The 24562-nt window shown below is 40.0% G+C and overlaps 1 protein-coding gene across 1 annotated transcript in view; it reads right to left on the reverse strand.

Moving 5' to 3' along the window:
* ndst2a (N-deacetylase/N-sulfotransferase (heparan glucosaminyl) 2a) overlaps positions 1-12259 on the reverse strand; it is a 46919-nt gene extending 34660 nt beyond the window's left edge. Inside the window, exon 1 of the mRNA XM_073481341.1 lies at positions 12177-12259. The gene's annotated coding sequence lies outside the window, so the exon portion shown is untranslated. The remainder of the gene's footprint in view (positions 1-12176) is intronic.
* Between the last annotated feature and the right edge of the window lie 12303 nt (positions 12260-24562).

The following is a 24562-nucleotide window of genomic DNA, read 5'->3' on the forward strand; positions in this document are numbered from 1 at the left end:
ATTAAATGACTCAGATCGGGATCGGGATCGGGGTAAAAAAAAACCTGATCGGGACATCCCTACTTGTTAATTTAAAAAATACATTTATTTTCCACTACACAATTTTGTGAATTAGTTTAATGATTAGTTAGATTTAGGATTAGTTCAACGCCAGTGTTACTTCCTTTAAACAGTTAACGTTCTCTTTCAAACAGACAACAGAGGTGTGGTTAATAGTTTAGCATGGATAGCAATAGCAGGGTATAATCAGGAATCCTGAAGTTACATTTAATACCTTTAAAGACCTTTTTTAAGACCCTTTCCATACATTTTAAGACCTCATCGCCACTTCGAGTTCTACCAGGTCACATCAGCGACACACTTTTACTTACATTTGCTATTTATTGATTGTAAGATAGCACAACTAAACAGTCTTAGTTTGTGGTAACTCCTTATCAATACATCATTCAAATAGGCGGGGTGGAAACAAAGCACAAGAGAAAGAACTGAGTGACTAATCCAATGCAACGTTTATTAGAAAGAAACCATTAGAAAATAGAAAATCCCGGCCACGCCGTGCTGCCGCACAGAGTCAAACCGAATAAAGCCAGGCAGGCAGATGTAATGCCACAGACTGATTGCCTCCATGCCACGCTGCATTGATGCAGTAATTCTTGCAAAAGGAGCCCTGACCAAGTAAATAAATTAACATACTTTTCAAAAGTTAAACATTTCTGTATTATAAATCCTTTTTTTGATTGGTCTTAATAACATATTAATATTTTGAGACACTGGATTTTTGATTTTCATTAACTGTAACCTGTAATCATTAGAATTAAAACAAAAAAAAGGCTTGAAATATTTCACTTTATGTTAATGAATCTATATAGCTCATCTGGCCCAGAAACGCCTCGGAATCTCCCAGGAGGAGCTGGAAAATGTGGGGAGAGGGACCTCCAGAATACCCTACTGAGCCTGCTGCCACCGTGACTCTACCCTGGAAAAAGAAACATGGATGGATGTGGGTGGATGGATGGATGAATTACAGTGAGAGACTGAGGATCAGTATAACCCAAAACACTATATTTAATGTGAGCTGCCTGCCTAGTGACTGCTAAAGTTATTATCGATCAACTATTAATATCGTTTGACAAAATGATCTTAACTAAAGGCCCACTTATTAGCCTTTTCTTGAGATTCCAACTATATTTCACAGTATTCCTATAGTCAGTTGTGAATAAGACATAAGTCAAACTAAGCTGGGTAGGAAAATCCGGCCACATGACAACAGGATGTGTCATCTGCTGAGTCAGACTTTGAAATCTCTAAAAAAAGAGCTTGTAGGTGGAGTTTAGATTTGTACTGTTTCAGAGTCATGTATGAATTTTCATAGTCAATGATTCATGCAGTTTACAGTGCGCAGACCTTCATGGTAGGAACTTAGGCTCTGTGTGTGTAGGTGGCATTAAGTGCGTATCCTTGATTTGCAGTATATATCTTGATGGGAGATCAAAAAGCTGGTGTCTCTGGACTGAGTGTTTCTATAGTCCCAACTCCAATAGAGTGACATGTCTACTCTCCGACAGAAGTTACATTCCTGCAGTTAAAAATTCATTTTTTTTTATTTAAGCTTATTAACTTCAATCAGGACCCTCAGTTTTTGGATTTGGTGGTGTGAAAAAAATAAGGTGCGCCAAATTTAGAAGGGTACATGTTAATACAATGTGTCACATTTTTAATCAACATTAAAGCATGTATCTATTAGATGGGAGTCAGTATCAGCACAATATTCAAGGACTCTGACTGAGATTGGGGACATCCCTTTTGTTCTCAGACTTGGTTGAGTCCTGCGGCCATTAGTTTTTTCATCATTCGTTTTCATCTTTGTACTGCAGTCATGTCAAATTTGTAGTTTTGCTGACTTATAAGCACCTCTGAGTTTTGGGACTGTTGTGTGAAAACGTGACATCAATGCAAAAAAAACCCCAACCCTATATTGTTTTCTGTCCCTGGGTGTCTCCTCACTTTGATGTTTCATTTTGACTAAAGACAATCGATCCTGCAGTTCATCAGCCTGCAGGGAAACGCATCCCCTCAGCTGCTCTGCTCCAGCTCAACACTGATTAACACTCATCTCCACACTGCAAACTGCTCATTAGCAAACCACTTCACTTCAGCCTGTGTGACAGTGCCAGCCACATGGTGCTCAGAACCATTTGCTCCTCAATCCCACTTTGTAGTTAAGGGATTCTCTACCAGCAGTGCTCTGTGTAGTGGTGGTTGAGGAAAAGGAACTCTGTTGCATAATTCCAGACAATTCAGAGGAGGACTCAGCCAGTACTGACTTATGCTCTCAACTTGTGCTCGCAAAGGGAGCACAGAGGGACAGCTTGGCTAGCAAGCCCCTTTTTGGTGGAAAATGTCCATCCAGCACTAGCCAAGTATTGCGCGCATCCGGACGCACATGCGCACACACAAAATAGGATGAAATAAAATAGCATGGTGATTTTCTTACTGATGATTATAATAATAAATGGTAATAAGTGTACGTTTTGGTGAAATGGATGATGTATGATTCCAGTGAATAAGGTGCAGATAGATAAATGTTTTGTTTATGTTTATGTATTGAAAATATACAGCTTTTATTTTGTAGACTGCTGTAGTCTGATTATTGGAAGGACTTTCTGAATAAAAGGGGATCATTGAGAATTGTTTTGCATTCGAATCGTTGACAGCTTTATCGTAATCAAATTGTGACGCCAGTGAAGATTCACACCTCTAATTGATGCCTGTGTACTGCGTGGTGGCTGCAGTGCTGAGCTTCTGCTGCTCACTCACGTGTTTGAGTTCATGTAGGCTGCGTTGCTGCTGCTGCGCGGCTCCTACCTGCCCCATCTGTTTACATGGAGTTTGCCTTTGATAATTATCAATAAATATGATTACGTGATTTTCCTTTACACCCTTTGAATGAGCAAGAAAGTATGAGTGAGAAAGAGAGGGAGGGAGGGAGGGAGAGAAAGGGAAAGAAAGGTAGTGCACAGGAAAGAAAATGCCCCCTACTTGTGTGTATTCTCTTCATGTCTGTGACATATTCTACACATACAGACATTAAAATTGTAGTAAAATGCTGGTGGCTGATGATGTGGATATGACTGTCTACAGGTCATTTTCAGGACTATTTTTGCCAAGAACCGCGCGCGCGTCGGCAAAACTTCCAATCTCTAGATCACAAGACACAGCAGCCACGTGTAAATGGTCAATCAGTGGGTGTTAGGGGTGACACATAAAATAACATCTTATTTGTCAAATCTCATAGGCGTTAATCTCAGGGAGGCCACAATCCATGACCAGTATATCAGTGTAACGGAGTGTTCATTAGCAGAGTTACAGTACTTACTCTGGTGTCCAACTCAGTAACACATGTAGTCGTGTGGTTTTAATTTTCAAATGAGTTAAAAACACTGCTTTATCACACCTCATATGCACTACAGCTCACTTTGCGAACGTACCTCCACTGCTACAACTCCATCCTGGGGGAAACACTGTGGTCACAATCTGCCTTCTTCTCCTGAGTTATGGTGTTAAATAATGGCCAGAGAAGTGTTTTGTGCAGAATATTATGATATCACAGTTAAGTTGATCTTTTGGAAATAAAATGTCATCACTTTATTTTATTCACATGAATTTCCTTCCTACAGGGAGTACAGATAGTGAATAAACTTACCACAGTTGAACTGGAACTGATCTCAGACCAGAAAAGCATTCATATTATCAATATTTTTGGTGAGGTAATGAATTCAGTTACACTGACAGACTGTTACGACAGAAACAATGTCAGCAACAATGAACAGGCAGAGGTAAGTTGAATGCTACACGTCAGTTTACTACAGCTAAATGGTAGAGTTTGGAAATAGGGTTAGGAAATATGGAATTAAAATTATGATTATACAATATTTAGCCTTGAAAGCCATGATGAAATGATTCAACAAAATGACCTTTCTAATTAGAATAGTATTTTAGATAATAATTTAAAACTTTAATAGATTAATCACTGATAAAATTATTTTATTATTTTACTAATTATTAATTAAGAAACAAAATTAGAACCACATAATGAATCAGTAGAAACTGCATATCTAGGTGTGCTGCTTTAGCAGCTGAATATTGATTCACTGTGATTCAATACGCCCTGTTAGGTTCAATACACAAAGGCAAACAATACAATACAATACAATACAATACAATACTACAATAATGTTTGCCGTTTACCTTGATTGGATACTGCATATGTTTTTTATGGAAGGCAATTAAGATAAGTGTTAAATTTTTATAATAAGGTTTGTGGTTTGACTATATCTGCTTTTAATTATTTTTACATGCAATATTGCCTTTGCTAGTGTGAGTAGTTTTATATTAAGATATCGAAACCGTACCGTTACCGTGGCCCAAAACCTGTGATGCATACCGAACTGTGGGAAAACTCTACCGTTGCATCCCTAGTGATTAATAGAGCACATTCCTGATATCCTATGTAAACTGAGAGAACAAAATAAGGTTGCAGCCATTAGTGAAGATGTTTAATTAGGTCTGCCATTCAGTCATTTTCCGGACAAAGCCTTTAATACAAATTTATTGGAGCATTGCAGCCAAAATGTAGGGCACCAAGGCAAAAACCAATGGTACAATAACTATAAGTCATTATTCCATTGTATGAAGATAAAACAGTGTAACATCAAGAATTAGGAGTCAGCATAGTGCGTTTCAAACTGAGCTTAGTCCCAGGCTAAGGTAGCTATTGGCCCCAAGCTAAGAGAGCCATTGGTCCCAGGCTAAGGGAGCTGTTAGGCCCTGGCAAAGAAAGCATCCACACTAGCACATTCCAAAGTGGGCCTGGGGCTAAGAGGTGCCAGTGTGAAACGGAACTAAAGATAAAAGGCATAGTAAGACAACATTTGAGAATGTTCAGCTGACCTTCAAAGTACTTGCGTGCTTTACCCAGGGCTAGCCCTGGGCTAAGAAAGCATTCATACTTGCACAGGACTCCTGAAACCCTATGAGGCACCAGGAGCAGTACATCTCAGGAGCAGTTAGGGTTTCGGTGTCTTGCTCAAAGGCCCCTCAGCGGTGCTCTGGAGGTGAACTGGCACCTCTCCAGCTACCAGTCCACAATCTTGACTGGTCCAAGGGGGTCTAGAACCGGCAACCCTCCAGTCCCCAAGCAAAGTCCCTACATGCTGAGCTACTGCCGCCCCCTAATCTGTGCCAAACAGCAACTATCAAATGAGAACTTCACTAGTTAAATTTCAATTACTTTCATTCTTCGAGACATTGAAAAATGAATCCCTCTAAAAAGGAGGCACTTAATGTAACACCTTCCTTCTTCCCTGTAAGGTCTGCTCACTAAAGGAGCACAGGGTAAGGGAGTGGAAATGAGCAAAGTTTCCTGCACAAACTATTCATTACAGCCTGCCTGTCATGTCTTAACATGTTCTAACACAACTTCCCACATCACCCTCCAGGTACACACTTTCCACAGACACCCCCGATAATGCCCTGAAACCACTGTTGCAGCTTACATGCTACTGCTGACCAACTACAGTGTTCAGATTCACTAAGCCTACTGGTAACACTTTAAATATCCCAAAATCCCTTTGATGTAGCACCACAGTGCTTTGCACATTCAGCTACCATTAGGTCAGGGTTTTACAACACCTAAAAATAATCTTATCGAATACTGTTTATAGCCATATGGATGCAGTTTTAATGTGTTGCGACTGAGATCCTGACCCACCATGCATCCTAGAAAGTGACAAATAAGTTTTTTGCTCTAAATGACATAATTACATAATCATCATCAGTAAATAGAGGACCCTGTCTGACTCTCACTCGCGGGGAGGGACGCTGTTTTCTGGGGGAAAGTTCACTGAAGTCTCGATCAGGAGGGCTGACCATCGCAGTGATTTTTTTCTATATAAGTTTCCAGAGACAGTAACTACAACAACACAATAATGGAAAGCGACAAAGCAACCATTCAACTGCAGGAGCCATCTGACTCTGTTGCCGGGGACAGACGCTGTTTTTCAGGCAGAAATGTGACGAAGAGTCGGTAGGACAGACAGGATGACAGAGGCTTTTCCACGTACGGATGCAGTATTTTTTTCCTCATATAAGTTGGCAAAGACAGTTACCACATTACTGTTGTCTGGTCCTGTAATGTTGCTTTGTGGGTTGAAGTGTGTTTCATTTATTAGTTGAGTGAAGGATCTGTTTAGTTATCAGACTGTGAACACCATCAGACCAACACACCTGTTCCGTACTGCCGGCTTTTCCATTTACACAGCCGCCGGCTCACTTGTGCTGCGGCTCTGATACTACCTTCGGAGGCAGATCAGAGTCGAAGCAAAACTGTCCCTGTGTAACTTTCACACAGACGGCGGGGCCGAGTATTGGTGCATGATTCCCCCCACTGAAAGGGCAGTGTGAAAGGGGCTAGATATGCGGCTGGTTAATACGGCATTTCCACATGTGCTCGCTTGGCTTGACTGAGCACATCTGGGATTTATAACTCCATTACAACAGGGATGTGTTCTTTAACACTTGTGTTGAGTAGAAGACATTCAAAAGCGACGGGCTGGTCCATGGCTGTGACAAGCGGTGAAAGTTAACGGTTTTCCACTTCCTTAATACTTTCTAGGTCCTGACACCACACAAATTGATTATATTTATAATTTATTTCAAACAATAACACAAAGAATAAAAAGGCTCCTGCCTTGTCTCTAACACAACAATTTTGGCCTCTAAACTGACTCGAACTGACACCTGGTCTCAATTAAAACTGGAATTTATAAGCTTTACAAAAGATTTATTGCTGGCCTGATGTATTTGGTTGGAGTTTGGCGTTTCAGTTTCTTGAAGTTTCAAGAAACTGAAATACGTCCAGTTGCCTACGATACAGCACTTACATACATCAATATGTTAGGCAAGCTGATCAATCCAAGACAATGTTTACTAAACATGTTATCACAGCCCTCCTCTCTGATGGCTGATTCTTCATGCAACAACACAGACTGATTTGAATGTGTTTGTTTTTCTGTGCTCAGTGTGGGTCAATGGATGGCAACTTCAGTCTGTCCAGAGCAGACAGACTTTGTACAGGAGCAAGATGTCTCAATAACTATTGACCAGACTGTCACAAAATTTAGTCTTAAAGTCATGTTCTCCAGTAGATGAATGATCTTGGTGACCTTTCTTCGAGCGGTCATAAAGTATAATATTCCCCATACCAACACATTCATCCATGACAAAGTATCTTTAAATCTAATGGGCAGTCTGGCATGGAATTCACAGAGCACAGCCACATTACAGACAGAAAAATAAGTGGAAAGCAATGAACACAGAGTTTTTGCTTTTCTTTATCAACAGGCCTGTTCCAAGATGCAGGTGCACTGAGTTCTCTCGATAATTTTGCTGAGAAAAACACAGACAATAAATCTGCGACATAAACAGATGTGAGACCCTTTCCAGGTATTTACACTAAATACAGCACTGCATTGAAATAAAAAAAGACTGCAGCACTATCTGGAAGCCCAGTTTGAATTCATCAAAACACTGCACAGTGGTTTATATGAACTCTGGAGGATTCTCACCAGGACAAGTAGTATCCTCTGTCTCGTGATCACCAGGTTAACTGGAGAATTATCCTGTTCATGTTGTACAACATCTACAAACATCTGGTGTTTGTCTTCAATGTGAATGGGTACAATTGACATTAATTTCGATGTCAAATGACTCTGCAGTAGCCAAGGGGGTTTATCCGCTCCAGCTTGCACCACAGAGATGAGAAAGAAGTGAGATGTTTGTCTTCTTAGCTACTTTCATGATCAGCTCCAGAAAAAAAAGATGTCTAATTCAGAATTTTATAGATCAAGACTTTAAAATAAGTTTAATGTCTTCTCGATGCAGTCTGATGAGGTAAATGATCTGCTGCTTTCTACTGTTGTTTCCAGTGCATTTGTGATGAAAAATTTGACACACAAGAAATGTTTCTATTTCTGGCGGTCTTGCCTGTCTTTAAAAAACCTACATGGCTTTAGAAATGTCCATCCCTTATAAAAGACAACAGTTCACCAAACCTGGCAGCATCCGACCTGACTTAAACCCTGGCAGCAAAGGCTAAAGACAAACAATCTAAACTAGAATTCAGCTCAGTTTGAACGGCCGCATTAAAACAATTCACATCTCGTTTGCCGAGAAACAGCAACAACGCAGAGATTAATCAAAAGTTAGGTGAACATTGCACAGGGTTCATACACCTTTTCCAAGGTCAAATTCAAGCACCTTTCAGGCACTTTCAAGGTCCATTTTCAAGCTTTTCCAGCACCTTACAGCTGTGGTAAATGACATTTATACTAATACAAATATACTCAAGATTATTATTTCACTTCTTTATCATATTAAAAGAGATGGTATTGTGCTATACTAACACAACCAAAACTGTGCTTGTAATAGCAAAATGATAAGAAATTAAAAGGAAAACACTTAAGTAGACTTTGCTTGCTATCCAACCTGGCTGAGTCAATATAAACAATTACCCCAAAAATCACTCGACAAATAACTTCACTTTCAATAAATTCTTCACTGAAAATGTGAAAAATGAGAACATTTTTCTTTGACATAGGCAGTCAATCAGCTCATTGACTTTTTTTACACAGTATTGTTCTGATTTGAAAAAACAAACAGCATTAACAACACAAAAATACAGGGCTAACCAAGGTTAGGACAAAAGTTGCATTAGATGCATACATATACTGCAGAAATTCAAAATGCATATTTCACTTCACATTAACTCAGCAAGATGTTGTGCAAATCAAAACAAATCTACTTAAGCTGAGGTTAGTGGCCTTTATCCCCTTCTGTTGAAAAGCAGGACCTGGATTTATAAGTCTTCTCATCAGATCTCGATGCTTCTTTCCTAAATAACACCAAAAATAGAAGGAAAATATTATTTTTTAAAAAACAAAATGTTTATTATCAATACAATTATCAGTAAGATGTTGAAAATGATATTTGTCAAGCAAATATGTTGCTGTATGTGTTATTGTAGAAGTCCTAAATTATCACCTTTAAAGTGCTTGATCTCTTCATGGTAATAACATGACATACAGTAAGACAGGCATGGAGACTAACACTGAGTAGGAGACTTTGACATTTCAAGTCAGAAGACTTTGACATTGCACAAGAACCTGTCTGATATTCTTCTAAAGAGAAATTGAAATAATCTACAATTATTTTATCTACAAATTTTATTACTATTATTATTTACAATTATAATATATTGGTCATCTCCCTTGTACAAACATGTAGATAACGTAAACACATTAGCGTCAACGTGTAACGGTGGCCTAACGTTACTTGAATATTCTCTTCTATGACTTACCTTTCATGTGACTCTAGAGCGCAGACTTTCCCACTGTGAAAAGCGGCATGTCGTTTTTGCAGACTTTCGCAGGAGGCTACTCATGGATTTGGTCCTCATCTTAGCCACGGTTTGTATTTGTCGTTTTGTAGCCAATGCTCATTAAAACAGCAACCTCCCAGCATGCTGTCTTCTCCCACTCACTAGCCCCATTCACACTGCCCTTTGCGTGGAGGGATCCTGCGCCAATTCTTCGCATCCTCCTCTGTGTGAAAGTGTGAATGGATAAGCCGGCAGCGCGGAGCGGGGCATGTCGGTCTGATGGTGTTCACTGTCTGATAACTAAACATCCTTCACTCATCAAAATAAAGAGAAATGACCCACAAAGTAATGTTACAGGACCAAACAACAGTAACGTGGTAACTGGTAGTGTCTTGCAACTTATTGCGAGGAAAAAAACATTGTAGTTATGCGTGGAGAAGTGTCTGACATCATGTCTGTCATAAAGTCTGTCCTACTGACTCTTCATCACATTTCTGCCCGAAAAAAAAGCGTTTGTCCCCAGTAAAAAACTTTAACTCACCAAGTGTTTGTCTCCTTCACTATTGTGTTGTTGTAGTTACTGTCTTGAAAAAAATCACCGCCACGGTCAGTTCTCACAACCGAGATTTCAGTGAACTTTCCCCAGAAAACAGCATCCCTCCCAGTGAGTGAGAGAGTCAGGCAGTGTCCTGTTTACTGATAGAGATTATGTAATTATATAATTTAGAGCGAAAAACTTAACTTTGTCACTTTCCAGGATGTATGGTGGGTCAGGATCTCAATCACAACACATTATAACAGCATCCATATGATTATAAACAGTCAGCAGGTACGTGTTTAGATTAACAGGAGGACACCGGGCGAAACATGTTGAAAAAACCACACAGACGTCATCATCATGACGTGTACCGTCATGCGTCTTTTGGATCCGCAGCGCTGGCTTTCTGTGTGAATTACACACTGGTGCGGCTTTACGCCGGAGCTGCTTGGTTCTGTGTGAACAAACAAAGGCGGAGAAATGGCCAACCGCCGATGCAGAGATAATGCAGAGTCTCTGTGTGGAAAGGGCTAGAGACGCAAGCGAGGCCCAGGCGGCGCTGTCTTCACTTTAGGTTCTTTGACTTATTTTATTTCTCCATCTAATAAGCGAACTATTCTGTCAGATAGCGATTTGCCGTGAAAGAAATACAGTTACAATTTCAAGCATTTTCAAGCACTTTATCCAAAATTCAAGCACTTTTCAAACCTTGAAAACACAACATTAAAATGTAGGCATTTTCAAGGATTTCAAGCACCCGTACAAACCCTGATTGCAAAGAATCTGGCCAAGCACACATGGTCAACTTTAGGAACTGAACATTTTCAATACTTATAGGAGGGGGTCTAAATACAAACACTGTTCAAGGATTGAGGTTCCACAGTAGGGCTGCACGATATGTAAAACAATAATATTGCCATTATTTTGACAGATATTATGATTACAATATTATTCACAATTAGCCGGAACCCCACCCCACCCCCCAAAAAATAATAATTAAATCCTGATTATGTGAAATTTGTTAGGGTCTGTACCAAACAATATTTTCTTACCCTGGTGAACAACATTTGTAGGCTTGGGCCTCTCTGCAGCGCTACAGTACCTAATTATAATGATGTTTGTCACACATTATCAAAATATTGCAGCTTCTGCAATTTTAATGTTGCACTTAGCCATATTTCAATTTCGATTATGTTTTGAATAATTTTGCAGCCCTATTTTAACACTCAAAACTATGACATCATTAACTGCTGTTAATTGTGATATTCACTGAAGGAGTAAACAATGATTCTTCTTGCATCAGTAATAAAACTGCAACTTAGCTCCTAACACTTTTACTCCAAGCCTCTTTCAAAAAGTCATTTTTCAGTTGTTTCACAATAGTTCACAGTGATCCACATACACATAACATCAATAGTTGGCTTCATTCATTACTCAAATTGCGCACTAATAGCAACACAGAGCGGTGAACCGAAGATAGACTAATCACTTGTAAATTGCTTTGTGTTGAAGATCAGCATTGATTTAAGTGGACATCCAGAGGGGGAAAAAATATCTATGCTGGAACACGGCAGCTCCAAAACAGCTCCAAATCTATGTTAACGTCCAATACCAAAACAATACCTCAGATTTACCCATTACACTGATGTGGTGCTCCACAATGATAAATTAAACATAGTTGCGCATAGTGAAAGCACAAGCATATCGTTGTTATCATTCAAAAGTGTCATTAAATGAAGAAGAGGAAGATCTGAAAAGCAGCAAGAAACGATTAGGAGAAAACTTTATTTTAAAAGCCAGCAGTCCTTCGTAGATTCCAGCTAGCATGTTTGCAGCTAGCTAGCTCTATAAGCAACAGTCTCACCAGACTGTCGCTAATGTTAGCATGGCTAACGTCAGCTTTCAGTGGCTCAGTGTGATACTGAAACCTGCACCTATGAACAATCCTGTGACCTGAGGACTCTCTACTTCATGCTTCAACCCCTCTATAAAGCTGGCATATCCATGTGTTTTCCAGCCAGTAAGAAAGGTTCCCAGTACGAACCCCAGCCCCGTAACCACTGGGATAACTGGAACCTAGAATAACGTTACGGCTAGCTGCTGAGGCTACGGCATCTACTCACAAAACTCCGAAGATAAAACGGGCTTCAACTTCGAGACAGTGTCACACAATACGGAAGGTCTAAGTGATTTGGGACTTACCAGCGTTCGTTCTCAATAAATAACAATCCGACAAGAGAACGGGAGGATGAGAAGCTTCAGGGTTTAGAGTTAAAAGTGAACTTCTGCACGTCGCTGCTTAGTCCGCCATCTTGGATCTACTGGAACTCTGGACTCAACCAAACTATAACCGGGGAGGGTTTAAAATTTAACCCCCAAAATTATTTATCTAACGTTTGTTTTCACAGACCAAGGTCCAAAGGAAGACATGGTATTCACTGTTATCCTGGAAACACTGAAGGAATGTCGGTAGTAATGTTGACATACTTCTTCTCTTACCTCATATTACTGATCGATAACCCCTGAAACCACAGTGGCTAGTAAAGTCTTTTAAAACTCGTGTGTATTTTTTTTCTTTCTTTTCTTTTTTTCTCTTCTTCTTCTTCTTCTTTTTTTTTTTTTTTTTTTTACAGATGTGCAGTGCAAAAAAACTCAACATGCACATTTGAATGTCAGCAGAAAATAACGATGCATGTGTCGGACATGCAGTTGCAGGTTAATTATCAGTCTCATCCTTACATTTATTTTTTTGTCACAAAAAGATTGGTAGCAGTGAACAATATACGTTTTTTTAGAGCCATTAAAATGGTGAGTATACTCAGTTGCCTGTTTATCAAGTCCAACTGTTTTCAAAATCTTCATATGTTATCATGTACAATATTTGTTTAAATCAATGCCAAAGTGAAGTATCATTTTGTTAGATCTCAAGGTTCAAGGTTTTATTTGTTATTATACATACATTTATGCATAATGACGTGCAGATGTAGCCTCCTCTATGCTACACACAAAGAAACATATATTCAAACATATATTCAAATGTTGAAAGTAGAATATAAAAAAATACAACAAACTACATACAGATAAGATCAGAACAGCTTAATGATTACCAGAATTGAAATTGGTTGTTACATGACATGCAAGCAACGGGACAGCAATAACTCCAGTTAACTAGAAAAAGTATAAGATATAAATAATAAGAGGTATATAAAACTGAAATAACTAAACAATAGATAAATAAGACTGAACTATTTAAACTATACATGAGTATTTGAGAAAAACGTATAGGTGAAGGGACACTGGTGTATTAATAGCAGCAGATTCAACAGTATATGTTAACAGTTTATACAAGACTAATGTATGATATGATGAAGTCATGGTACTTAGTGTCTGTAACTATAGAGATGTAATTCAAATAAAATAAAAAACAATGCAAAAATCTCTGAGCATATTACCATGGTATATTATATGATAAATTAGCGTAAGATGAAAGGTAGTAATATAGTATAGCATAATATACAATAACAGAGTCCAGTTTTTTGTTGATTTGGACCCCAAGGTACGTACATGTAGTCCACCACCCTCTACACTTCTTCCCCCTGGATGACGACCAGGCTAGGGGGCCTCCCAGTCCTCTGTATTCCTCCTTTATGTCTTTGATGCATCCAACAATGGGGAAGTCGTCACAGAACTTTTGTAGGTGGCAGGAACCAGAGTTAATGCAGACATCTGAGGTGTAAATAGTGAAGATGATTGGTGCCAGTACAGTTTCTTGAGGTGCACTGATGCACAGCATCACTCTGGCATGCTGTGGCTGGCCAGTGAGGTAGTCCATGAGGTCATGACCCTCAGGGAAAGCTGCTGCAAGCTGCCCAGCAGACATTTTGAGTACCCTTGGACTGATGTTGTGCAGCCAGTAGCTGCAGCCTCATCCGTCTACACCTGAACTGAACTGTTTTTCTGAGGGTTTGACCCGTGTTTTCAGCTTACAGTAAGCTGGCAGGAGAAGTAGTGAAATATGGTGTGAGGACAGGGGAGGGCTTTGTAGCTGCCAGGAATGTTTGTGTTATGGTCCATTGTTTCACCTGGCAGAGCTGTGGACATGCTGGTGGAATTTAGATAAAACAGGTCTGAGATATGTTTGTTTAAAATCTTCAGCTTAAATAAAATGCTGTCCAATTTGGACCCTGACATGTTTTTCTAACCATTTTTCTAAATATGACTACAAAACTTCCCTACTCTACTGCATTTCTTTGTTGTTTATAATTTAGTAAGTCATTTTTACTTTATTCATCGTTATAATTTTCCCTTTTTTTGCATCATATCATCTACTTTCATTATATTTGATTACATATTTGGCTGTAATGGCTCAGAAACAAGACAACTTAGAACCCAAACGCATGACTCACAGGCAGACAGGTAAGGATAAAAGTTCAAGTCAAAACCAGGTAGACAAGTCAGGAAAACTTATCCAGTAAGATGCAAGGTAGAGAACATTCAAACAATGGATCAGGCATGCAGAATGAAGGTTGAATCTCAATGAATGCAAACGAGACAATTTCGCAAAGACAGAGTGGAAATGGACTGGTATATATAATGCTATACTAATCAGGCAAATGAGGAACAGGTGAGTAAAAGGCGAAGATAGTCAGGTATGGATGGGAATGGCTTGAAATGGGTCAGAAGGGAGTGGCTGGATCTGCAACAGGTGGCTGATGTCATGACAAGGACTCTGTTAAACTAGACTGGCATGGGGTGACATGCCTCTCAAATGACACAACAACTACTAAGAAAAGAAAAAACAACAAAATAATGATTGAATTTCAGCTCAGCATTCAGTGCAGTCTCACCCATGAAACTGATGATTACAACGCTCTGCAACTGCATATTGGACTTCCTCACAAGCAGACCCCAGAGTGTACGGATTGGCAGTCACACCTCCTCTCTGTTGGTGCTCAACACTGGAGCGCCCCAGGGCTGTGTGCTCAGCCTCCTCCTGTTTACTTTTTACCTATTGTTAAGTATGTGGACCACATCACCATCATCGGCCACATTACAATGAAAGTTCATATCGGGATGAAATCTATTGCTCAACATCAGCAAAACCAAGGAGCCGATTTTTGATTTTAGAAGAAAGGGGTCACAAACTGGCATGGTTTGTGCATGTCCCAGGACAGGAAGGCTCTGCAGCGGGTGATTAAAACCTCCCAGAACATCACTGATACCCATTTACAGAGCATCAGTGATATCAGCGAAGTGAGATTGTCACAGAACCCAAAAGATACTATGAGATAGATACTACTTTACTTTGCCATCTGGCAAAATATACATAAATATCTGATGCTGTACCACCAGACTACAGAGCAGCTTCATTCCTCAGGCTGTGAGACTCCTCAATTAATGCCCCGCACTCCACTATATAAAATAGTTTATTTTGTTTGTAGCATCAAAGGTCTAACCTACCAGGCTTCCATGCACTCCTGCAAAACCCATGGTTTTGTTATTATCATTAGAATTATTATATTATATACTTATACACTATATGTGAGCGCATGTGCATAAATACAGTATTTGTTTTTTCCTTGTTCATACTGCACATTCCTCTGGTGACACTTACGCATATATCAATACACTTAAACAACACACTTTAAAGGTGCCATATGAAGTTTCAAGGAAGAAATGTTAACAGAAGAGAAAAATCTTCACTTATTGATTTTCATGTCTGAATAAACTGAATAAACAAACAGACTAACTAACTTGTCAAAGGACAACAGAATTTCACCATTTTAAGTAGCTTCCTCTCTAGCGTCAAACAATGTTCTGGGCAGGGTTGGAGTTATAATCTGAGCTTTGTGGGGGTCTCTAAATAAACTAACCCTAACGCTAGCTAACGTTTAAGGAGCAGATAAATAAATAGGCCAAACAGGTGTGTTCTGGGAGAGAGACTGTTTATGTTTGGTTTTACCCTTTGTCCTGAATGATCCGATCATAAGTGGACAGCTTCAGGCCCGTCAATTCACACCTGACCATAAACACGTAGACATGCGACTTGTTACCACCTGAGATCTGATCTCACTTCCACACTCTCTATGCAAATATACCTACACCTACATCACTAGGAGAAACTGATATGTTCATTACATAAAAAAAAAAGAAATATATATTCATGTATAACATTTGCTGAAATAACAAGAAGGCCCAAATAATTAAGATTGTGCTGTAGACAGTCATCACAGTCCAAAGTTGAGCTTTTTTTTTTTCAGGGAATCTGCTGATTTTCTCCACTCTCTTCTTTCTCCAAAGAAGTAGCCTATATTATTTACTTTTTACTGTATTTGTAAGATTTGATATGCATCAATATGTTATATTCTTTAATCAGTTTGGTGTAAATGGTGAAATCAGTTGAAACAGTGTTCAAACCGCTGCTGGAAGGTAAGACACACCTTAGATAGACTACAGAAGCAGACAGGATGCAAGTTAAACACAAAAAACAGACAGACAGTCATGCCATGATAAACTGACACGTTTTACAAGGAAAGAGGCATCTTAATGTATTTAATCCTGAATTTACAGGAAGGCACCAATGATAGGAATGAAATAGGACTTTTTAGGAGGAGAAAGTTCCCTTAATAATTGTTGGGGTTGGTATGCAAACAACAAGCACTTACAACTGGTTTCCAGTTGGTTATAGTGAGATTTAATCAGAATATAGAATGTGTTTCATCTGCCTAGTTGCCATTTTTATGTCACATTGGCCAGTGGACAATGGTGGGTGAGGCTCAAAACAAGAAAGACGTCATGTTCATGTACATATCAGGATGTACTGAGGACACACAGGATGGAGACGGGCACACGTTGAACTGTGTAAGAATTCAGTAATAGTGATTTATTTAGAAATGTTACAGAAACTCCTACTGTATTTACCTGAAGTTTAGTGTAGTTAATCAGTTGCAAGGTCAGCTGATGAAGATTTCTGTTGGCCGCTAATACTAACGCTAATGTTAGCTTGTTAGTGTCAGACTAGGTAGCACATTGTATTTAGCAATGGAGTTAAACTGTATTTCTGAGCCTCCAACTGTGTTTGCAGTCTGAGAAGTTGGTCTATTTAAACGGAGCACAGAGCACTAGTCAGGCAGGGAGCCGGTGCACGTTGTGTGTGGCCCCATTTTAAAAGGTTTCAGCCTGTACCATCTCATCGGTTTCAGGTCGCCAGCTGCACAGACTCCCTGTAAGGTCTTTAGAGACTCTCTCACAACATCCACTGCTTCTTCTTTTCTTCTGTACATTTTGTAGCATTTTTCAGGGGGCATTCATGTCTCAGGAGATGTTTTTCTTTCATTTTCTGAAGTACAACTCACTTCTTTCTCAGCAGCAGCAGCTAGGGAGATATGACCCAGCCTTTAACATGAGACAATGAAATTATCAGTATTATCAGCTTACTTACCCGTTTCATTTGTATTATTGCAGGTTTGCGTGATGTTGCATGTTTTAGTTGTTATGCACAATGGGGTGGCTCATGGTCACAAGGGCTATGTTGAATTTGTATGAGTTAGTTCAATATAATGGGTATTTCAGTATGTGGATAAGGAACAAATGACTGTGTAGTGGTGTTTTTTTTTCCTTGGAGGGAGGTTGGGTGGGTTTGTTAAATATGTTATCTTTAGGCATTCAAAGTCTTGAGAGTTTAAAAAAGAAAAAAAACTAAACATCATTTTAACTGTTTGATTTAGGTACCTTGAAAGTGTTTGAAAAGTGGTGTAGTTTTACTCTTAAAAACATAGCTTTGCGAGCTTTTCCTAACAACATGTCAGGGCCCTGCTGAGCAGAAAGTGTATTTACATCAACATATTTCATCCACAATATTTAACAGTACACAGTATTCATAAGGATTATGTTTGCTTTGAATTTTGACTAGTGATTTCAAAACCTTATCCAACGCCTTAAATGTCACTCAAATCCTCTCTGGAAAACTGCAGGTCATCTGACATGGTTCTTCTCAGATAACAGTACCTGTGTATCCACACTTCCATAGGCCAGTTTTCTGGAGTGTTCTCGATCAGGTTGTGTGAACGACTTTCGCTCGCAGCAGCTTAATGCCACTTTTAAACCAAAATTAGTGTGCATATGCATTGTTTTTTTGTTTTGTTTTGAAACATAGCTTTTCGTTTCTTCTGGAACTGATAACGGAAGTTGCTAAGGAGTGAGACGTCTTGCTTCTTTTCTCATCTCTGTTAAGTGTTGCACATGCTCAGTAACGATCAGGCAGCCGATGAGGCTCAGAAAATTTCTTTACATCTCTAACTTAGCTCTCAAGTTTACAGTGTTGTCTTGTATCTTCATTAAGGGGTCATTTTGGAAGGTGGGATTTTTCAGAAAATGCGTTACCTACAGACATGGTCAAAAGTTTACATACACTGTAAAGAACATGTATATTATTGCAGTCTTGAGTTCCAATGATTTCTACAGCGCTCATGTTTCTGTGATGGAATGAGTGGAACACATACTACTTTGTCACAAAAACATTCATGAAGTTTGGTTCAGTAATGAATTTATTATAGGTCTTCTGAAAATGTGACCAAATCTGCTGGATCAATCATAATCAAACAGTAACTTGAACAATCAATTTAGGTGATTATCGAAAGTTGTGTGAATCAAATGTTCTTTGTAGCATGGCCTCTAAACTTCTTCTGAGTGATTCTGATTGATAACAGCTGGTGACTTTTCTGAGTCCATTTTAACAGGGCTTGTCTGATACCCCCATTAGACTCAGCCACAAACACTACAATGGAAAAGTCTAAGGAGCTCAGCATTGAGCTGAAAGAGCACATTATTGATTTGAACAAGTCAGGAAAGTCACTTGGAGCCATTTCAAAGCAGTTACAGGTCCCAAGATCAACTGTACAAACAACTGTTTGTAAGTATAAAGTGCATGGCACAGTTGTATCACTGCCACCATCAGGAAGAAAACACAAACTATCACCTGCTTCTGAGAGAAAACTGGTCAGGATGGTCAAGAGTCAACCAAAAACCACCAAAAAGCAAGTCTGCAATGGATTAGAAGCTGCTGGAAGACAGGTGTCAGTGTTCACAGTCAAGTGTGTTTTGCATCAACATAGGTGGAGATGTTTGGAGGAGAGAAGGTGAGGCCTTTAACCCCAAGAACACCATACCTGCTTTCAAGCATGGTGATGGTAGTATTATGCTGTGGGGCTGTTTTGCTGGATCTGCTGCTCTAAAGAAAGTAAATGGAATAATGAAGAAGGAGGATTATCTCCAAATTCTGCAGTTGGGTGTTCCAACAGGACAATGATCCCAAACACACATCAGAAGTGGTAAAGGAATGGATCAATCAGGCTAGAACTGAGGTTTTGGAATGGCCTTCACAAAGTCCAGTCTTAAACCCCATAGAGAACATGTGGACTGTGCTGAAGAAACAAGTCTGTGCCAGGAAGCCAACAAATTTAGTTGAACTTCACCAACTCTGTGAAGAGGAGTGGTTAAAAATAAAGCCAGAGGACGACCAGAAGCTTGTGGATGGATATCAAAAACACCTAACTGAGGTGAAAATGGCCGAGAGACATTTAACCAAATATTACAATTACTGTTTGGATATTTTTAAACCAGCAGATTTGGTCACATTTTCAGACAACCTATAATAAATTCATTACTGAACCAAAATTCACAAATATTTTTTGTGAGAAAGTAGTTTGTGTTCACTCATTCCATCACAGAATAATGAGAGCTGTAGAAATCATTGAAACTCAAGACGGCCATGATATACATGTTCTTTACAGTGTATTTAAACTTTTGACCACGACTGTAATAAAAAGTCGTCCACATAAAGCGATACCTTATGAGATTTACCACCCTGGGAGATGCCATCTTCTGCCCTAGAGCTAAAGCAAGAGGCTCGATCAAAATGTGTGTGTTAAATGTAAATTACTGAAACATCAAATAGGCTGCATTTAGGCTCCTACATTACCGCCTCTAATTGTTATCAATGTTCTTGAAACAATTACTCAAAATTGTAATATAATGGAGCCTACATGCTATCTTAAACTTAAACCATCTGAGGACATCTTTGAGTTCTACACCCCGTCATAAACAGGTAAGCCCTTCAGCTCGAGTCCATCACCATCCTTATCATGTCGTCCTAAGTGATGACCTGGTTTCGTAACAGTTCATCAGTTATCCCAAGATTCATGAAGAAGACATAACTTTGTTATTGGGCGTCAAAGCTTGTTGGTCTTAGTCTCGACTTTCACCTGATGAGCAAGGCCTTTCTTGTCAGGAAAGGTCTCCACAATTCTTCCAAGTGGCCATGTATTTCTGGGTGACGCGTCATCCACAATGAGCACGACGTCACCGACACAGAAGCTTCTTCCAGGCGTGGACCATCGCTGGCGTTCTTGGGGATGCGTGAGGTATTATTTGCACCAACGTTTCCAGAAGAAGTCAGCAAGTTACTGAACTTGTCTCCATCTTCTGTTGGTGTATTGGTCATCCTTGTTAAATACTCCTGGTGGTAACTTGGGCTTGACTATGAGTAACAACAGGTGGTTCAGTGTTCAGGCCTCTAAATGATTGAGGTCTGAAGATGCCTTTGTGATAGGCCTGCTGTTAATGATGGCCTCAGCTTCACACAACAAGGTATGGAGACCTTCTTCATCCAAAAGTTGATTCTTCACAAGGCATCTTGGATGATGGCCTTGCATAAATTGTCAAACCCTAGTCTGTCATTGCGTTCCGAGTTTAATACTGGTGCGCTCTTTGAGGCATTGCTGGCTGAACATTGCGTTTCACGTTAGGTGAAGGTGAAGCCTGCTGTGGTGGCGGTTGAGGGTTAGCTTTCACCTCTGTTTTATCAACCTGTTCATCATCTTCAACAATGCATCTTCATTCTGATCTTTTCTGTTTTACTGCTAATTATACTGTGTGGCCTGCCCTCTTCCAGGTCACCATGGTGGACAGGAGGTCATGTGGCTCGGGCACCACTTGGTGATGCCTCGGCCTGCTCAGTCATCCACACACTTTACATATGTTATAATTTGTATCAGATATTCTGTCCATGAAATTTGCAAACTGTGATTTTGTTCTTCTTTTCTGTACATGCGACACCTATTGCATGTCTGTCCGTCCTGGGAGAGGGATCCCTCCTCTGTGGCTCTTCCTGAGGTTTCTTCCACCTTTTTTTCCTGTTAAAAGCTTTTTTTTCTCAATATGGCAAGTTTTTCCTCACTCGAATCAAGGGTCTGAGGACAAAGGATGTCGTTCACTGTACAGATTGTAAAGCCCACTGAGGCAATGTGATTGTGATTTTGGGCTATATAAATAAAATTGATTTGATTTGATTTGTACCAGATTCGCCTTTTTTCATGTCATCTTCCAAACTGTCGGTACGGGAATGAACCAGTTCGGTATTGTGTGTATGTAACCTAACCATATCTGGGGTTGATTGAAAAAGTTCTAATATTTACCAAAAATGTCGCCCTGCTCAAGACCTCAGTACAAGCACGTCCCTACATGTTATTGCTGACCAGTGCCCCAGAATCATCCTTTCTGAGCCATCTACCAATACAGCGTATGACTCCAAGGTTTGATCTCAGTATCAGGGGAACTTTGCTGACCTTCAACAGCACGTTCCGTCCTCCAGGTGGTCAGCCAACATACTAGACCTCCTCTGCTATGTTAAGGAGACAGGAGTCTGGCTGTGGGGCAGGGGTTGCTCAGTACCAAGCAGAATTATAGCTGATTTCCGAGAGGGCTTGGCAGGTCTACATGGCTCCCTCTTAGTGCTGGTCTCTTTGCGGGAGCTGAACCTTGAAGTGTCAGCCTGCACCTGGATCTCAAATTTCAGCCAGTCAGACAAGGAGGGTGGGGATGGAGACATGCTGAGGATGGATGAACCTGTGTAAAGCTTCTGAATTACTTCTCCCAGGTGTTTGATCTGCGTGCTGAGTTGATCCGTCTCCATCATATTCCCTCACCTGTATTCACTCTGCCAGGTCTTAAGGTTGAGATCTTAGTTGCACAGCTTTAGGTTCCATTGCAGCTAGAAGGGTGTCATGTTTTTGCATCAGGTCCCGGTTCTGCTTTCGCAGCCCCTCTGGGTCATTGTGCAGTTGCACCACTGGACCGCTAGAGGGAGGAACGTGCTGATCTAGAGAGATGGGCTGCTCATCATCATTTGCTGATGTCACTGATGGGCTCCAGTTGCCTGGGCCAATAAGGTCTTCGTCCTGACGGTGTGCAGGTAGAGTTGTCAGCCTCCTGGCTTGCACTAGTAGTTCCCTATCCTGGGTGGTTGACATCTTGTACTGCAGTAGGCCCTGGAGTAGGCATGAAGGACCATGAAAAAACTATTGTAACTTGCCCACTGCAGGGTGTCCAACTTAACAAGGTGTCTGATTGTACAGTCCAGGAAGATTTATCTAAGTTATATGTGATTGTTTCCTGGTTTATACACTCAACTTCAAGGAAAATACCAATGTCAAAAGTCCGTTCATGGCCATTGCGATCCTCCTGTCTAGCTGTCTGAGTGCAGGTGATGAGCGAGAGGGCCGATTCGGTGCTCACTCTCGTCCCTGATTGGTCATGCATCAGGAGAGAGGGGGAGAGAGATAGAGAGAAAGTGCTGGCCTTTCATACACTAAGGGTTGCTACTATAATAAAAACATCTTTTTAAGGATGAATGGAAATGTGGAAATGTCTTGTGTACTGCTCGGACAATTTTAGTCCTGTCTGATGATCTTATAAATTATGTTACTGCTCCCTCTTGTGGCCATTGCTGAGTGTGCAGGCAGCCTCAGGAGCACAATGTGTTTCACCTCTGTAGGGAAGATGACCAAGAACTCCTACTAAACCCCACACACCACTCACAGCACGTTGGTGTTTTGAATTATCTTTATTAAGTAAACTCTACACTTTTAGTATTGCTTTTATCTTTTTTTTTTATTCTTTTCACTAAATTAGAACCTTTTGCAATCAGCACATATAGAATTTTTCAATCAAGCTACACTTTTTGAGGAATACAAAAATATCACAGTACATTTTCTACTAAGTCACCTTCACCTGTGAGGTCCAGAGCCAATCAGAGAGGCAGGTTCAGAACCACAGCAGCTGCCTAGACGGAGATGGAACGTCAACATGTTTTAAAGTAACAGCACCATGGTCTATGAGCTAACCACATTGAAGAAAGGGGCCACTCAAACACACTCATGTGTCTGATTTCCAACAGCTCCGGGTCAGTGTTTGGACTTGTGTGCATTACACAGCTCAGTGAAGAAGGGCTTTTCAGGGCCAAACAACGGCTGGGTCTCATTTATAGGGCTGTTATGGTTTCTGAAGGTGTGGCTTTGGAGGTATCCCTGTGTTACAGTCTACAGAGGAAACATTATGAAGGTATTGCAAAATTACAGCTGTAGCCTTATAAAGACAAGTGAGCGACACACGGTGAATTTTGGAATAGTAAAAACCTCAAGGAGCGTCCAAATTCAATAGAAGAAGATGGTGAAAATGAGACACAGCCACTGTCTGGGCCCTGTATGGGACAGTCTTACCCAATGTGTGACATGTTTCCCATTGAAAACACACATTTGCCAAACCAACTACTAAACTCTCAATTATCTATCTTGGAAAAACAATGTATACTCGTTGAAAACACTTCCAGTCAAACCTAAATCTCACTTGACGCAGCTTGTTCAAGTTTGTTTTGGAGTGTGGCCAGAATGGTGTCATTACTGACCCCTGTGACTGATTGGGGATAAAACAACAAGTGGTAGTGTCTAACAGAAAGGGCAGTAAGCTCATTCTTGTTTGGTGCACCAGAACAGGGATGGGAGGAAATAAGATTTTATCATGGATCACAGTAAAAACACTGAAGATAAGTTGATCGTGGTGAATTTGCTCACATCAGTGAAATAGCTGACTAGCTCAATAACGTGCAGTCCTATATTTAAATAATATCACCACAACCTGCATCTTTCTAGTGGAAAAACTGTTATATCAGGTGTGAGGAAAGGCTATGGATTCCAAACTAAAAGAAAGACTGGTGGATGAGGTCCCTAACATTTATTTATTCTTTATTTATGAAGGGGGACCTTATGATTTATGATTACCTTATTTAAGTTGGATTGTTTTTCACTATAATTGATGTTCACTAACACTGTGTCCTATCTGCGGTGTAATACAAATATTTGTTTCCTAACAAAATGCATGGTCAAGTGATTGCAGTATGTTTTGCTGCCTTTTGAAGAGTTTTAGTATATTTTGATGATTATCAAGATAATACTGTGAATTATTTTGGCCAGGATAATCAAGATATGATATTGTCATATCATCCCATGCCTATACCAGAATGAATTGAAGAAGACACTGCACCTAACATTGTACTTTGATAAAACATGAATATCTGGTCTTTGTGTAGCTTGTCTGTCGTGTTTTCAGACTCTATGTTTTGGGCTTACAAGAAGGAAAACTTGAAAACACAAAGATGAGCACCAGCACTTTGACTAGTTTGGCAAATGTACATCTGGGGAATTTCACCATGTCCAATACAGGGCAGTTCACAGCTGCTTTCTAAACTTTTCAAT

The sequence above is a fragment of the Pagrus major genome, chromosome 15 (genome assembly GCF_040436345.1).
Source record: "Pagrus major chromosome 15, Pma_NU_1.0".
Taxonomy (NCBI): Eukaryota; Metazoa; Chordata; class Actinopteri; order Spariformes; family Sparidae; genus Pagrus; species Pagrus major.